Genomic DNA, 18194 nt, shown 5'->3' with positions numbered 1-18194 from the left:
ATGGCAGAAGAGCTAGATACAGAGGATTTCAGAGGGGATGAAGGAGCAGGAAGATGAGGAGGCTAGAGACAGCAGCAACAAATGAAGAGGAGCCCAACAATACTGAGGCAGCTATCAAATTGTGGGAAATTAGACCAAGAGGAGACAATGACAAATGTAAAGTCAAAGTCTTGTGGCTTCAACATGTCTAAGGAGATCATGGAGTGGGAGATAAAAGGTTGTAGATCAGGGTTGAGTCTTTAGGAGCTACAGCAGAGGGAGCAGATGAAATGAAACAGGGTGGGGGATAGCTAAAAGGTTGGCAAGAGTAAATCCTGAAATAAGAATATCACTGCTTCTGCTTCATGGCCTCCTTGTGGGCAGCATCCTGGAGCAGCTGAGTATCAACCTCATCTGCCTGCAGCTGGATATAGCAGACAATGGAGCCCTAGATTAAGTAGTTCTTGACAGACAGCATGTGGGGTACTTCTCCACGTCAGTCACTCCAATGTCAGTATGATATTCAAGTACTGATCCACAGAGTGGAGTGCCCTGTATGCGTACACAGCAACTAGACACCCATGACTGGCCTGTGCCAACTGACTTGGGCCCGCAGGGCTGTGAGGCTGTTTAATTGCTGTATAGACTTCCAGGCTGAGTCTGAAGCCCTAGCTGTCGGACCCTCCTACCCCACGAGCCTGAGTTGACTGGCATGGGCCGGTTGCAGATTTTTCTTTGCTGCCGAGACATACCCACAGATACTCAGATCATTCTTTAGTTCTACTACCACATCCTTTCCAACCAAGAATTTGAAGAATGCATAGAAAAGTATCCCACCAGCTGGATGTAGGAAGATGCATGGGGGAACCCTGAGAAAGGAAGAATGTGTGGGCCGGAAGAGCACAGAAGAGGAGAGGTTGGATGTAAAGGATGAGCCTAAATTGGGAGATATGGCCAGAGGCAAGAAAAAGAAGATAAAGATGAGTTTAGGATTTCTGATGGTAGGAAAGGGGTGTAGTTCTATATTTATATTTATAAACACAGAATGGCTTTTTATAAAGTTTCTTATTCTTTAGAAAGAAAAAGTGCAGTAATGTAATTTCCATTCATGCAAGACAATCAGCATTTGGTATTTGTATGAATAACAAGTATGGAACAATTCTGAAAGACAATTAGAATTTACTAAGAAATGGCACTAGTTCAAAATGAAGCAGGTGACCCAATTCACTAACTCCTCCTCAACTTCCTGAAATTTTGCACATTTGATTTTATTCTGGAATAGAGTTTTTCTGGGAAGCAATGTAAATATTAGAAAAAGAGCTTTTAAATTATAATGTTTTGAAAATGGGCTTTTAAAAATATTTTTAACTTGTTTTGGCTCCTCATATCTAAAAAATGGCTTGGCCTAGAAACACCAGATTTGTTTTGCTTTCATGGCCTCGCTGAGGAGAAGTTTTTATAGTCCTGCTGCAGGAGAGACGTCTTGCTTTGTTGGGACACATAAGATATGTGAGAGCAGGTCTGCCATGAACCTTATATGCCAGCCCATTTTTAAATTTTTGGCACTCATTAAAAAGCAGGAAAATTCCTACATCACATATTTTGCTAAAAAAAGAATTAAGAATGAAAATGTGTTTTAGTGGAGTCTATTTCTTTACAAAAATCCTACATCTTTCAAAAAAACTTAGACTGTCTAGAAATGAATGGCTAAGGGATCCCTGTAAGCCTTCATTGCCCAGTGTCACCTGACCTGATTTACACTGCCCACCCAGTGTTAATCTTGCAAGTACACACAAAAGTCAAAATAACAAATTGCTAGAAGATGATAAAATTCCATTTTTTATACACGAGATCAATTTCCAGTAATCTCCTTCTGCATGTATTTTTTCAAATGTTAGGACAAAGTTAAGGTTGGGTGGCAATGTAAATAGTGAGCAAGGAGGATTTATGTAGTGGTGTGGAACTGATTGAATTCTATAACTAGTCAATAAAAGTCTAATTTGGGGGATTCTTTTGAAAACATGCAGTTTTTATAAAGAGCATAATATTGCTGGACTTCACTGAAACACATAACAATTGTTGCTATTTGTTTATGAATAATGTATTGCATTGAAAATATCTTCTTGTACAATTTCTCTTCACAGGGCCTAGTTCAAAGCTGATTATGTCTTTCCATTGGCTTCACTGAGATTTATATCACGCTCAGAGGCTTATCCTGCAAATCATGGGACCAAACAAGCTGCTGGACCACTTTTAAGAAGGCTTGAAACAAAACATCAGAGTACAATAACAATTTCATCATATATTCCATTTCAACTGAGACAATTAAAAAAAGATTGTCACTGACTCCAATTGATATACATTTTATTTGCTATTGTTAGTATTCAGAATATATATCATTCTTTCAAACGAGTGAGTTCTATTGGAATGTCTCCTAAAACATAATTAAAAGGCTTTTGATTAGAACATAGGGATACTAAAATTGCCATACTGGATCAGAAATAGATTCATCTAGTCCAGTATCTTGACTCACAGTGCCAAGAACCAGATGTTTCAGGAAAAGTGCAAGAAAACACAAGGTGGACAGTTATGGAATGATATCTTTACAGAGATCTTTGAGCTAGAGGATGTCTTCTGTCATGCAGCACAAGGGTTGGTATGCATTCTAATATATGTCAATCTTATCTAATGCAACGGTGGATATTCTCACAGTTGCACTATACATATCAATACCTAATTCTTGCTTGAATCCAACCAAACTCTTGGTCCACAAAACATCTAGTGCCCAGAGTTTCCATCAGCTACATATGCATTCTTTTTACTGGTATTAAACAATACTTGAAATGTATTTGCTATGATTTAGGACGTTGCAACGTTTCAGAAGTGGTGTGCCAAGTCTTCATTTATTACTCTAATGTAAGGTTTCGCATGCCAGTAACACATTTTAATGTTTTTAGAAGGTTTCTTTCTATAAGTCTATAATATATAACTAAACTATTGTTGTATGTAAAGTAAGTAAGGTTTTTAAAATGGTTAAGAAACTTCATTTAAAATTAAATTAAAATGCAGAGCCCCCCGGACCAGTGGTCAGGACCCGGGCAGTGTGAGTGCCACTGAAAATCAGCTTATGTGCAGCCTTTGGCACGTCTGCCATAGGTTGCCTATCCCTAATTTAGGATTTAATACAACCCCAACATTAGATGCAACCAAAAGATGTGTAGTTGGTTTACTATTTGCCCATATCCTCTCTAAGAGAGATTTGAGCATTCTGGTTATTGTACATTCAATATAGGCTATTATTCAAAGAGTATAGGAAAATGGGCTATAATTTCCATAGACATAGAGGCCATAGTAGCATATGAATTGAACATTTGTCTGATTAAGTCTCATTTGGGATATTTGTATTGATTTCTTAATATTCAACAATTTCTCCATTATATTGCAATGTAGGTTCTAGTCCCCTGGACTCTAGCAAATGCAGCACAGCAGTTCCTTTGAGCAGCCTCAATAATAGTTTAGCAACGTAACACAGCAGTGGTAGAAGTTCCTTCCGCTTTCATAGCAAAGGTCCCCAAACTATGAACATTTGATAGAACAACTTCCTGAAAAAATTGTCCTTCTGTTGGAAAGAGGGAGAGAAGGGAAAACTCAAGTCTAGTGGCAAACTTCAAGTTAGAATTTAATATATCTGTTTGTAAAGTGAACAGATGCCATTGTGCAAAAACTTGGACAGATAAGAAGGCAGACAAAGAGATATTAACTGTATAAATTTATTTTACATTTAGTGTGAGGTTGGATTTGTTGCTTAGCACTTTGGAGGACAGGATTAGAATTCAAAACAATCTTGACAAATTAGAGAATTGGTCTGAAATCAACAAGATAAAATTCAATAAAGACAAATGCAAAATTCTACACTTAGGAAGGAAAAACCAAATGCACAACCACAAAATGGGGAATAACAGTCTAGGTGGTAGCACTGCTGAAAAGGATCAGGGGATTATAGTGGATCACTGCAAAAAATGCAAATATCAATTTTGGGTATATTAGCAGGAGTGTCATATGTAAGACACAGGAGGTAATTGTTATGTTGTACTTGGCATTGGTGAGCCCTCAGCTGAAGCCAATTCTGGGCCCCGCACTTTAGGAGCAATATGGAAAAGTTAGAGAGAATCCAGAGGAAAGCAACAAAAATGAGAAAAGGTTTAGAAAACCTGATTTGTGAGGAAAGGTTAAAAAAAACTGGACATGTTTAGTCTTGATAAAAGAAAACTGAGGGGGGACCTGATAACAGTCTTCAAATACGTGAAGGACTGTGATCAATTGTTTTCCATGTCCATTGAAGGTACGACAAGAAGTCATGGGCTTAATCTGCAGCACAGATTTAGGTTAGATATTAGGAAAAAAATTCTAACTACAAGAGTAATCCAACTAGACTTCCAACAGAGGATGTGGAATCCTGTCACTGGGAGTTTTTAATAACAGGTTGGACAAGCAACCTATACTATCCCTGACATGCTACTTGGTCCTTTCACAGCACAGGATGCTGGACTAGATGACCTCTCAAGATCCCTTCCAGCCCTACGTTTCTGATTCAAGGCTTTATCTTGCTCCCACTGAATCCAATGTGAGTTTTGCTAATAATGTCAAAGGGAACAGGTTGGGGCCCATTTGGTGTATTGCCCCATATGAGTATCATTATGACGATGAAGACTCTGACATTTTGAAATATACAGTTTTTCTAAAGATCCTGAGTGTCTTAAGCTTGAGTCAGTGTGAGCTGACATTCCTAACAATGTGTTTTAGACAAGTCTTACAGGACATGCAGGAAAGAAGCAAGTGTGAAACGAGAGTCCCATTCTTTCCAATGTGTTTGTCCCCCAGTGCCTGCAAAATTCTATTTGAAAAAAATGAGGAAGTGCTTTTAATTAGAGCTGTCAAAAAAAATTAAACTGTCATCAAACTATCTGTTACATTTCTAAAACTAACAAAATAGTTCAATAGGTTTTGTTTGGAATTTGTCTTTGGGTTCACAGAGTATCCACTCAGATGTGCTTCTTCAGCCAGGGTAAAATTTCAGCCCTTGCCTTCCCTCTGCTCTGCACTGGATGCTTCCACCCTTTCCAAAGGTGTTTGTGATTCACTGGTATTGTGTGTATTTAATGAGTGAATCTCCTTGGGATGAATTATAAATGTAATAATTTTATGATTAGTTAAAGCTTCTGACCACTTGTGGAGCTTTGTTCTTTAGCGAGACCAGAGGAACACACCCTCAGCACAGAGACCATGAGTGGGCCAAATTCTGCACCCTTGCTTGGGGAGAAAATTAGTGACTGACTATCCTTAGGATCTGACTCAGCTCTGTAGTGGTGATATCAGGCTGAGCATGCAGCTCTTGCTGGCTCTGTTCCACAAATATTGGTCCATTATTTTCAAATGAGGGAACAATAATATTTTTAGAGTTTTTCAAAACATTCATGATTAAATCTGAACCAGACAATGTTCACTTGGTTTTGTGACTAACAGATTTATTTGGGCATAAGCTTTCATGGGAAACCCCCCTACACTTTTTCAGATGCATGGACTGAAAATTACAGAACTTTACTTTTCATGCCATGCATCTGAAGAAGTGGGTTTTTTAACCACGAAAGCTTATGCCCAAATAAATGTTAGTCTCTAAGGTGCCACTGGACTCCTCATTGTTTTTGTGGATATAGACTAGCACGGCTACCCCTCTTATACTTGGTTTTGTATTTCATTACAAACTCAAATTTGGGACTACTCTTCACTGGGAGGGATCGCTCAGATTTTCAAACCTTTTAACACTCCTGGATCAAGGTGTGAGTGAACCTTGGCCAAGTTATGATTTTGAGTAGGAATTTGGCTGAGTTTCCCTTTGAGGTTTTGTTTTAATACTCAGTGGGGTGCGAACCCCGCACAAACTGAAGTCAGAACAAATCTGGAACCCCTGCCAACCAAAACTGCTGAGTTTCACATAGCTCTAAATATTTTACAAGGACTGAAGCTTTGTTTGCTCTTGTTTGAAAGAACTGTTAGGATACTGCTCATAGTTTGCCTGACCTCTGCCTGTAATTGGGAAGGTTTACTCCTAAGCATACCTGTAATTTTCCACTTCACACTCCGTCTCAGCTATCCATTCAGTACAAACCATCCTTGTGAGTGTTGAGTATGCAAAGCCAAATCATATAAAAGGTTAGATTAGAGCAGACCTGCGGGACAAATGCTGGTATTCTGCCATTTGGCCATTAATCAAAATGGTTACAAACAAACGCTACAACAGACCAACAGTAGCATTGATTTGTGCCCATATTCCACCCGACTATAGCATGGCTACATGCATGATCTCTTTATTCATATTACTCCTTCTAGAAGCAGGAATCATCTGCCTAGAGGGAAGGGATGTGTATGGTTGCCATTGCAAGGTATGGGGCACAAAAGTGCCACAGGCCTGCTGGAATATTGGCCATGCTTTGGTATCTCTCCTGTCCTGAGGCCACAGATCAGCTTCTCCACATTTTTTTGGAAGGAATAGCAGAGTTACAAAAAGCTTTGAAGGTGGTGTCAAAAAGCTTGAATGTTATGCAATAACAGGTGGGGAACCAATGGAAGGATTCAGGAGAGGGAACATCATGATCAAATCAATGGATAAGAAAGATGACTTTTGGAGCTATATTTTGCATGGATGGTGGGAGGCCGTGGTATTCAGAATCCAAAAAGGAGGCTGTTTCAGCAGTCAATGCAAGATCTAAGGAGGTGCTAAACAAGAGATCTGGATGTAAGAATGGAAAGAAAATAATGTATCTTGGAAATGCTGAGAAGGAAGAACAGATATGGGTTGGACGTTTTGGGCAAGAGAGAGGGAGGAATACAACCTTCCAGATCACAGGCCTAAGTGCCAGGAAGGCTGATAATGTTCTCCACAGTGATAAAAAAGGGGAGAAGTGAGAAAATTTTGGAGGCACGATCAGGATTGGACTCATAGTTTCATCTCAATTAACAGGGATTTCCAAACACAGCCCCTACTCGTGTTAATGCATGGATGAACAAATTAAAACAACAGACATTTTGACTATGGCAGTGGAGTATGCAGAGCCAATTAGAAGGTGGGGATGTGATGGTGACTTTTCACTTTCCTGATCCTAAACCCTCTCTGTGCTGACATAACTGAATGCTGTTCTTCATTATGCCTGGTGTCAGTGTTTCCCAGGGGCCAGCACACTAGCCAGGGATCAGCAGGGCATAGGAATGCCACCTTAGCCAAATCCCCCTGTGGCCCCTGCACTGGCACCAGTCAGAGGGTAGGTAGTGTGGAAGCCACAATGCAGTCTCACTCAAAACCACATGATCTTCCCAGTGCCAGTTATGCAGGCTTGGGGGTCACACTAGTGGACCCAAATCCACTGCAGCAGTGGATCTGGGCCCACTAGTGTCGTTTGCAGAAAGGAGTTTGGATGAAGGTGGTGAAGGAGGGGTTTATGGTTTGACTGTTATATTTTAGAACAATGTTTTTATTCTGTTCCTCCTCCAAATTTCTCCTTAAAAGGCACTTTCCCCAGGAATCCTTTCTGCCTTGGTCTCTTTACCTTCCCCTACCGGAACCATTTTCCCATAACTTGTCTAGTCCTATCTAGTTTAGATCATAAGTTCTTGGGGGCAGGGATTGGGTTTGACTCAATTGCTGCAATCCCGCAATCTGATCCACATGGACAGATCCTTGTGCCCAAGCAGAACTGCAGTCCCACATACTTCCAACTGTGGAACTGGGCTGATGTTTGTAAAGTGCCATGTAAACATACAGGGCTTGTGTCATGTAGATGGTTTTATAAATAAATAAATAAATAAATAAATACTATAATCACATGTATTAATAAACTCTTTCAGAAATATTCATGTTTGATACAGATGGAATTGCCAATTTCATCTGCACTGCTTATGGTAATTTTAATTTAAAATATAAATTTATAATTTCAGTAAAAAGGAGCCACTTAGTTCACATTATTAAAGCTAAAGACTTCTCATTAGAACTGTAATTTTTTTAGATTAAACTAGAAAGATTAGATTAGATTAAAAAAACAGATTACAATACTTATCTTTACTAAAGTAAAGGTTATACATTTCAGCTACCACAAACAATTGTGAAACTTCAGTATGTGTAGGGTTAAAGGCTGGAAATGGGCTATAACTTGCAGTGGAAATTTCCACAGCATGCTTTATTGGCAGTGGAATGAGCCAGACCCAGCTGAAGGTGTGCACGTGTGTGGTCTCTTCATAAACACATCGGAATGCTGTGTCACATTATTTTTCCTTTCAGCTTTCTGACCAGCTTTTGTTTTCGGTCTTCCAGAGTTTTATGGGGTCACAGAGTACATAGCTACCCTGAAGTCTGCTGAAGTTGTGCTTGAATGAGGGCTGCAGGTTCACACTTCAGCCTGCTCTGATTTTTTTCTTATTGTTCTGATTCCACTGTCCTGCAGCTCTTTGTCATTCATTCATTCATGGATTATTTTGGGCTCTTGTTTTTGTACTGAGTATCACAGTTTGCACATGTCAAATTCCATACAAGTATAGATGTTAGATTGTAAATACTTTCAGGCAATTATTATGTCTGTATAAGCACCAAGCATAGTATTTTCACTAACTTATTATAATAATCATCCCAAAAATAAGGCCAAAAAAAGTAAAGCCAAGACACATCTGTCAGAGGCAGTTTAGAGCTTATAAGGTGTTGTTAGTGGTGTTAAATATGCAGGGTGGGATTTTCAGAAGTCCTGAGTCTTCAACAGGAGTACAATTAGTCAGAGGGAGTTTTACCATTGACTTCATGGAGAGTGCAGGTAAGCCCATGTTGGGTGCTTTTGAAAATCCCATTTAACTACCCATGTCCCCTTCAGGTCTGAGTTTCAATGGTTATTCTTCTCTGAGTGTGTGTATTTAACCAGGTCTACATTGGTGTAGTGGTGGAATAATGGTTTTGTTTATTTTGAAGAGAAATTTGAGTCAAAAATAAAATAAATATAATATAAAGTGTGGAGACTCATACTAAACACAAATTTACTATAATACATTTCTATTTAGGTGAGAGTGTTGCTTTTTCTTATTTTTGTACTGTTTTAAATTCATCATTTTTGTCCAGGAGATGGTCGAATGGCAAACCCTTATTCACTTTGATATGTCTATTGATGATGATCTTCACCCAGGGGAAATAATGGAATGATACCAATGATTCAAAGTGAAAAGAAAATGTGTATATTTAAGAGTTTAAATCTGTGTTTGGTCAGGGTTTAATTTTATGTAACAGCTATAGGCTTTGGTTTACTATAACCAGTCGATAGAAGAAATAGTTTAAAGCAAAGTGGAATTTTAGGAAGCCATTCCCACTGTATTACAACACAGTTTAGTTGTAGATTCCTTCTCAGGCGCTGATCTTTCAAAGAGCTCTGTGCAAATGGACTCCTGCACCCGCACAGTTTGAGAGTCTAGGTAGCAAGAGGAGAGAGGAACTAAAACAAGACCTGTGGTTTATGGACAGTATTTTTCTTTTGCGCCACCTGTTGATACATAATACTACTAAAATGCTGCTTTGAGCTTTTCACCTGGATATATAACATCTTAAGCAAAGAATTCAGAGGTAGGAAGAAATTGATTTTAAAAACAAAAAGGACAGCAAAAAAAAGATTACTTATCTGTGCAGTAAGTGTTGTTCTTTACTATGTGCATGTATACATTCCATTGTAGGGGTGTGTGTGCACTCAATACACTGGAGTTGAAGGCTTTTTGCTAGGAGTACCATTAGGTAGTGCATGCACCCCTGCCATCCTCATGCACTGACTCAAGGGCATAAATAGGGCATGACTACCAACTAATTATGCCCAAAATAGTGGGGAAGGTGGGAAGGTCATGGAATACATACGTGCATAACATGTCAAAGAACAATAGTTACAGTACAAGTTTCTCTTGTACATTTTTTCTCCTTTGAATGATTGTGTACATACATATTCCACTGTAGGAGTTTCACCAGCAATTTTCTTACAGATAGCAGGACTTCAGACTGCAGCTCTGACTCACTGAAGTTGGCATCATCCGGGGGCTTGAGTAACAGAGTTGCATCAGGAAAAGGGACATACAGACAACCACGTTGCTGCTTTACAAATGTCTACTATTGGTATCAGAGTAGCAGCCGTGTTAGTCTGTATCCACAAAAAGAACAGGAGTACTTGTAGCACCTTAGAGACTAACAATTTATTTGAGCATAAGCTTTCATGGGCTATAGCCCACTTCATCAGATGCGCAGAACGGAACATATAGTAAAAAGATATATATACACATAGAGAGAACATGAAAAGGTAGAAGTTGCCATACCAACTCTAACAGGCTAATTAATTAAGATGAGCTATTATCAGCAAGAGAAAAAAAACTTTTGTAGTGATAATCACAATGGCCTATTTCAGACAGTTGACAAGAAGGTGTGAGGATACTTAACATGGGAAAATAGATTCAATTTGTGTAACGACCCAGCCACTCCCAGTCTCTATTCAAGCCCAAGTTAATTGTATCTAGTTTGCAAATTAATTCTAGTTCGGCAGTTTCTTGTTGGAGTCTGTTTTTGAAGCTTTTCTGTTGCAAAATTGCCATCTTTAAGTCTGTTACTGAGTGACCAGAGAGGTTGAAGTGTTCTCCTACTGGTTTTTGAATGTTATGATTTCTGATGTCAGATTTGTGTGCATTTATTCTTTTGCATACAGACTGTACGGTTTGGCCAATGTACATGGCAGAGGGGCATTGCTGGCACATGAAGGCATATATCACATTGGTAGATGTGCAGGTGAATGAGCCCCTGATGGCTTGGCTGATTTGATTAGATCCTATGATGATGTCACTTGAATAGATATGTGGACGGAGCTGGCATTGTGCTTTGTTGCAAGGGTAGGATCCTGGGTTAGTGTTTTTGTTGTGTGGTTTCTGGTGTGTATTTACTTCAGGTATGTTGCTCAAGAAGGCTGAGGAAGTGGAAAGAACTGTAAGGGAATGGGCTGTTATTCCCAGAGGAGGAGAAACCTTTGCTAGAGAATAGCAGAGCTTGATATAGTCAGAAATCGAATATGATACACACTGGGCTATAACCACTTGCTCTTTAATCCTTTCACAGAAAGCAAGAAAAAGCCTAGGAGATGACCTGAAAGACTGTGTGCAGTCCTGGTAAAAGAACTGAGCTTTCTGAATATCTAAAGTGCAGGAGTGGATAGGCGCCGACTCCGTGGGTGCTCCAGGGTGGGAGCACCCATGGGAAAAAATTAGTGGGTGCTCTGCATCCACTGGCAGCCAAGCATCTCCCTCCCTTCCTCTCCCCAAGCACACTGCATCTCTGCTCCTCCACCTACCTCCCAGCATTTCCTGCCCAGCTGCCACCATACAGCAGTTTGGCAGCATTAGCACACTCGGAGAGTGGGGTGGGAGAAGGAGCAGGAACATGGCATGATCGGGGAGATGGCAGGGAAGAGGTGGGGGTAGGGTGGGGATTTGGGGAAGGAGTTGGAATGGGAGTGGGGAAGGGTTGGGAAGAGGAGGGGTAGGGGTGGGGCCTTATGGAAGGGGTGGAGTGGAGGCGGGGCCGGAGGGTCGAGCATCCAGGGGAAAATAGGGGAAGTTGGCGCCTATGCAGGAGTGGATTTACCATGAAACAAACCATGCACTGGCACTGGGCCCCCCAGTGATGGGAGCTCCAAAATGCAGGAGAACCTGCCCCCAAGTCCTGGCCCATGGCGCAGCATGCCCCTGGCTGAGTGGGGAGGCAGCTCCCTGTGCTGCCCTTGCCCTGGGCAGTGCATGGACACCTGCTGTCCCCCTCCTCACAAGAGGTGCACAGAGATGTGCCAGCAGCAGGGCTATGGCAGCTCTCTGCCCGCTCTGCCTCTCTCCCTCTGTGCTGCTTCATTCCCAGAAGTGGCCGGCATGTCCCGAGGCCGGGGACGGGGGTGCGTGTCTACATGTGCTGCCCCCGCCCTGAGCACTGACTCCACAGCTCCCATTAGCTGGGAACTAAAGCCAATGGAAGGTGCAAGGACAATGACTGTGGGCAGCGGCACATGGAGACCCCTGCCCTTTCCCACATAGGAGCTGCTGCCGGGGTGGGGGGCGGTGTGCCGGTCACTTTAGGAGCCATGCCGCCTGAGGAAAGTGCTGCCCCCGTCCCACCTCCCACACCCCAAACCCCTGCCCCAGCCCAGAGCCTGCACCCCTCACCCAAACTTCCTCCCAGAGCCCACACCCCTCACCCCACATCCAGCACCAAACTTCCTTCCAGAGCCTGCCCCCTACACCTCCTCCTGCACCCCAACCCCCTTCCCAAATCAAGGTACCTCACTTTATTTTCATTTACTTCCCATTACTTATGATATAGGAGGCAGATGAATAAAAAAAGAATGAAAAACAAGGGGGGAGGGAGGATAAGAGAGAATGTTCTTTTTCTTGGCTGGGTCCCAAAGGGGCGGGGGCTAAAAATGAAGCTGTGCACAGGGCCCAGCTAACTCTAAATCTGCCACTGCTAAAGTGTGAAGCTTCTTTTCAGCTTTTTTAGAATGAGGTTTTGGAAAAAAAACTCCAGAAAATGAATGGTCTGATTGAGGTGATATGCAGACACAATCTTAGGCATAAACTTAGGATGTGGCTAGGAAAGAAACTGTCTTTCTGAAATGTCATGGAGTATGGGTCAGCTAACAGTGCCTGGAGAGTGGACACCATTCACACAGAATTAACTGTTACCAAAAATGCTGTTTTAATTGATAGTGATAAGGAAGTTACTGCTAAAGATTTGAAGGAGGAACCTATTGAATATAGTTTTGTCCTGTTCAGGTACCAAGAGGGTACTGGATTGGAGACAGGAGGGTACATACGAATGAGACCCTTCAAAAATTAGTGCCAAGGGATGCAAAAAAGATAGAAAACCCATCTGCTGGCAGATGTTTTGTAGAGATTTAGGCTGGCTGCACTCTTATAGTTGATGTAGGTTAGGGTACCAGTACTGCCTTAGCCAGGCTGGGGATCTGAGAATTAAATTTGCTTTGTCTCTTTTTAGCTTCCTCAACTACCTCAAAATTAGAGGGACAGGCAGAAAAGCATACATCAGAAGACCTGATCAACAGAGGACGAAAGTATCTGTCAAAGAATCCAGTCTGTGACCTGCTCTGCATTTGTTGGTCAGGTTGGTTGCAAAGAGGTCTATTACAGGGTAACCCCACCGATGAAAGATCTGGTGGGGAGAGAGAGAGAGAGGGAGGGTGAGGGTGTGTACACACCACTTTTGATGGTCTACAACGTTCCTACTAAGAAAATCTGCAGTAGAATTCTTCACTCTTGGAGGTGAAACCTCTTTAGAAAGCCATTGTCCTTTATGCAGAAATTCCACAGATTTGTCAAAAATGAGTCAACCTTGCACCTTCCTGCTTGTTCAAATAAAACAGTGGTAGTGGTAGTGAGTGTTTGAACCATCTGGTTCCTGATGGTGAAAATGAATGTCTCACAAACTCTTTGAATGGCTCAAAACTCCAGTATGTTTAGATGGAATGAAACCTCCTGGGGCATCCAAAGTGCCTGAGGTTGACCCAGGTGGGTTCCCCAACTGTGGTAGAGGCATCTGTTACCAGGATCATAACTGACTGTGGCGGCAAGAAGGGAACTTCCTTGCATACATTTTGAGGGGCCATCCACCAGTTCAGAGACTGAAGCACTAGGGCAGGCACACAAATGAGCACGGCCATAGAATGCCTGTTTGGACAATATACCATGTGGAACCAAGCCTGAAGACACCTGAGGTGAAATCTGGCATTCTAAGTTACATATGCACACAAGAGCATTTGTCTTAACAGCTTCAGACACAAGCGCACAGTTGTCCTTGGATTAGACTGGTGGGTTTTGGACAGAGAGACTATGGACTGGAATCTGTCTGTCAGAAGATAAGCCAGGGCAGTTGTACAGTCTATATCTGCTGCATGACATGACATTTATTCTTTGTAATATCTGTCTACATTTAATTTTAGACAGACGAGGAAAGAGATGTCTGATGATTGGGATGTTTTGGATGTGGGACTTTGATTTTCCCCAAACCAGCCAATTGTCTAGGTAAGGAAATATTTATATCCCTGAATGGCATACAAGAACTACTCTCAGAATACATTTAGTAACCACACTGACGGCAGAGGTTAAGACAAAAGGCAATACAGCATAGTGGTGGTGCACATTGCCTACTATGAATTACAGTTACTTTCTGTGGCCAGGATGGATTGCGTCATGCAAGTATGTGTCCTGCAGATCAAGGCAGCATACCAATCCCCCATCTCCAAAGAAAGGATAATAGATGCATTTGTGACCATCCTGAACTGGATTGTCTTGATAAATCTGTTCAACTGTCTAAGTTGTGAATGGGTCAAAGATCACCTTTCTTTTTGGAAATCAGGAACTTGTGGGAATAGAAGCCTATCCTGTGTTGGTAAGAAACTTCCTCTATTGTTCTCCCATTAAAGACTGTAGAGGCTGTATTAATACAGCCTCATAGGGCAAGTCCCTGAAAAAGGACAGGGAATGTGGGTTGGGGAAGGGGAGGGAAGAGAACTAGATAACATATTCCTCTTCAGCACCCAGCAGTCCAAAGAAATTTCTGTCCATGCACCGTAAAAGAAAAGTAAGTGGTTTCCAAAGGGGGTGTATGTCTAAAATTTGTAAATGAGTTACAGTCGGTATGCGGTCCTTGGTTGTGATATCAAAACAACTGTTTTGAAGCCGTGGGCTGGTAAGAAGGGTCTGCTGTAGATGAAGCTGATGGAGGTGATGTCTAGGAGACTTAGATAGCCTTCTGGAGCAGTGGTTCCTAAACTTCTTCCACTGCTTGTTCACGGAAAGCCCATGGTGGGCCAGGCCAGTTTGTTTACCTGCTGCATCCATAGGTTTGGCTGATCGTGGCTTCCAGTGGCCATGGTTCACTGCTCCAGGCCAATGGGAGCTACTGGAAGCAGCAGCAACAGCAGCGAGTACGTCCCTTGGCCTGCACTGCTTCCAGCAGCTCCCATTGGCCTGAAGCAGCAAATGGCCACGGGGAGCTGCGATCGGCCAAATCTGTGGACACGGCAGGTAAACAAACCAGCCCAGACTGCCAGGGGCTTTCCCTGCATAAGCGGCAGAACAAGTTTGGGAACCACTGTTCTAGAGACATGCTAAGGTCTCAAGAGTTAGAAAGGCCTGTACTGCACCTGTGGTTAGAACAGTTTCCTCTGTCACTAGTTGTGTAGACACCCAGCAAGCGAAGTGTTGCATAGGAATATTTTAATGTGTGCATGGCATCATCAATCTTCTTAAAATAAGTGTAGCTCCCTCAACTGGCAAGTCTTCCATTGTATTTTGTAGTTCCCTTGGGATGCCAGTGGCTATGCTTGAAGATTGTCTTATCGAGATGGCTGTCACCAATGAATGTGAAGTCATTTAAGATATGTCAATCACTGCATAGAGAGATATCCAGGCAGCATGATGTTAATGTCACTGAAGAATTATAGCATAAAATACAATTTATAATGCCAGAGTAGAAAAGATTAACTAAGTCGTACCATAGTACCTATTATCCTAATCAGATTTTTAATATGAGAGGAAGGGTAGGTTTGCTTCAAGGGGAATGAGGCTGAGTATCTTTTTGAGAGGAGTTACCCATTATTTTATTATCCTTTAGAAACAGGAATATTATACATGCTGCAGGGAAAAATGTATTTCTTTTTTCCTAGTGAAACAAAGCTTAGCGAGATGCATTATTGCTTCACAGGAATCAGTGCGTGTACTCAGATAATTTCTTCATATTCCAGAATGAGTGCCTGGTCTTGGTTCAGGATTGAAATTATGAAACAAATGGATCCCATTATCATCAAATGTGACTTCTCCCACATTTCAGGTCTTCGGAATGTGGAAGAGAGGCCCTGGTCGGTAAGTTACTAGATAGACTTATTAGCATTTGGTGTTATTTTAATAAATCTGCTGTGGTCTTCTGTGCTAAAGAGGTGTTTAAGTGAACCACATACTCTTCCTCAGAATGATCAGGGAGCCCAATTTTCTATATATTCAATTTTCTGAACTTCTTTTCCATCAAAAAGTCAATGTGTCATCATGCATATTGTTCAGAAAAGAAGAGTGGTGATTAATCTCTATTGCATCAATTCAATTGTCATTGTTGAAACTCATGCAGGAAGATCAGAAATATGTATTTAGATTTTGTAGCTCTTGAGACAATTGCTATATAGAGTTACTGGTACTATTGCAGACATCAGTAAACAGCATTTGAATGACTTTCCCCTCATGTGCCTGTTGAGTGGGTTAGTAACCTGCCCAGCTCAGGGTTTTTTCTCTCTCTCTCTCTTTTTTTTTTTTTTTTTTTAAAAGGACAACAGGTATGGAGTGAAGCTAGGTCTGTTTGGCATTTTAATTTGGTTTGCTGCTTTTTTGAGCTTTCCAGCCTCAGATTATTTTAAGGCCATTCAAACCCCTTGATACAGCTTCTGATTAAGTTGTTTAATATGGTGGAATCCAAAATAGTACTGATAAATATATGGAGATACACCTATCTCAGAACTGGAAGGGACCCTGAACGGTCATTGAGTCCAGCCCCCTGCCTTCACTAGCAGGACCAAGTACTGATTTTTGCCCCAGATCCCTTAGATCCCCCTCAAGGATTAAACTCACAACCCTGGGGTTTAGCAGGCTAATGCTCAAACCACTGAGCTATCCTTCCCCCCTGATCCTGATTTACAGAGGTGCTGAGCACCCATAACTTTCCACTAAAGTTAACTGAGGCTGCAAGTGCACAGCACCACTCAAAAAATCAAGTCCATAGTTTAAAGTCTTTAGAACAGCTATGCCTGGGAGCTCAGTTTCAGAACATGCTTTTAGGTCAATGTTATCTTTGACTGCTTATTTAAAGATCTGCTCCTATTAGCCATATATTGATGAAAAAGCAATATAGTCTAGGTAGGATGCTTAAAAAGTGAAGTTAATAACTATACAATACTTGCACTCTTAGGCCATGAAAACTTCAGTTTATATATAGTCTTAGCCCAAGAGTATTTTTTCAAATCTCAAAAGTCATTTAACGATTTGTGATGGGTAAGAGAGGACTAGGTGCTGCTTTGCATCTCTTGAGCTCAAAAATAGAATTTGTAGGGAGGAAGATGGGAAAGAGGCCTTTCTAGCATGGGGAAAAGAGAGAGTAGGTCTCAGGGAAGCACCTACCTAATTATCCTGGATAAAATTCCTTAAAATAGCATTTTTATTTACAGACTTACACATAGACTTTGTTGATTATCTGATTCTTTGCTACCTCCTTTGAAAATGCCTAAAAGGGAAATCTCAGCCCAAGAACTTTATTAGCAAAATTACAGATTTAAAAAGAAAAATAATGTTTTTACCCAGAAAAGCCACAAAATACACATCTCCCTCAAAACCAATTGAAAGGATGTGTTTTCTTAACACTCACTTTCAAAGACAGAATTGATGCAATGGAACATGGAGGCTGTAAGCCATGTTCTGTTCTTGATTACACCCTCATAGCTCTACTGACATTAATAGAGTTGTGTAGTTGCAACTGAAGATGGATTTTAGCCCAGGGTAAATAAGGTGTAAGAAATATGAAGGACACCTTGCAGAACAAATCTGGACTTCTAAATGCATGGCATAAGAAACACTACTAAGCAACCCAAACATACACTAGATCAAAACCAGAGGCTAGAACCTCATCCTTATTCCATTATGCTGCTCTGGCAGCCTAAAAGGGGAGTAGAGGAGGAGGGCAGGGACTTGTCCTTTACACATCCTTCTCCCAACAAACTGAGGTGTAGCAGCAGATATAAGCAGCAGAGGAGGCATTCTAATGCTCCCACTGGGGAGTGCTGCTTCATACTGCCCTTCATGATGGACTTGGAGCAAATTGCACAATCTAACTTACAAGAATTGTGTTGAGAAATGACAAGACCACAATTATACAGACAAGGTGGGTGATCCAATATCTTACTGGATCAACTTCTTGACAAGCTGTCACCTACTGAAGCTAGTTCAATAAAAGATATTACCTCACTCACCTTGTCTTTCTAATATCCTGGGACCAAATAGGGCTACAAAACTGCATAAGACCACCATTTTTAAATTTTATTATTATTATTATTATTATTAACGTA

General features: G+C 41.3%; 1 pseudogene; it reads right to left on the bottom strand.

Annotated features, from left to right (window-relative positions):
* Window positions 1–328: 328 nt before the first annotated feature.
* Window positions 329–6148, bottom strand: LOC115654052 (annotated as a pseudogene).
* Between the last annotated feature and the right edge of the window lie 12046 nt (window positions 6149–18194).

This window comes from Gopherus evgoodei, chromosome 6 (assembly GCF_007399415.2).
Source record: "Gopherus evgoodei ecotype Sinaloan lineage chromosome 6, rGopEvg1_v1.p, whole genome shotgun sequence".
In the NCBI taxonomy this organism is placed as follows: Eukaryota; Metazoa; Chordata; order Testudines; family Testudinidae; genus Gopherus; species Gopherus evgoodei.
This window is presented reverse-complemented; position numbering and strand designations above follow the sequence as displayed.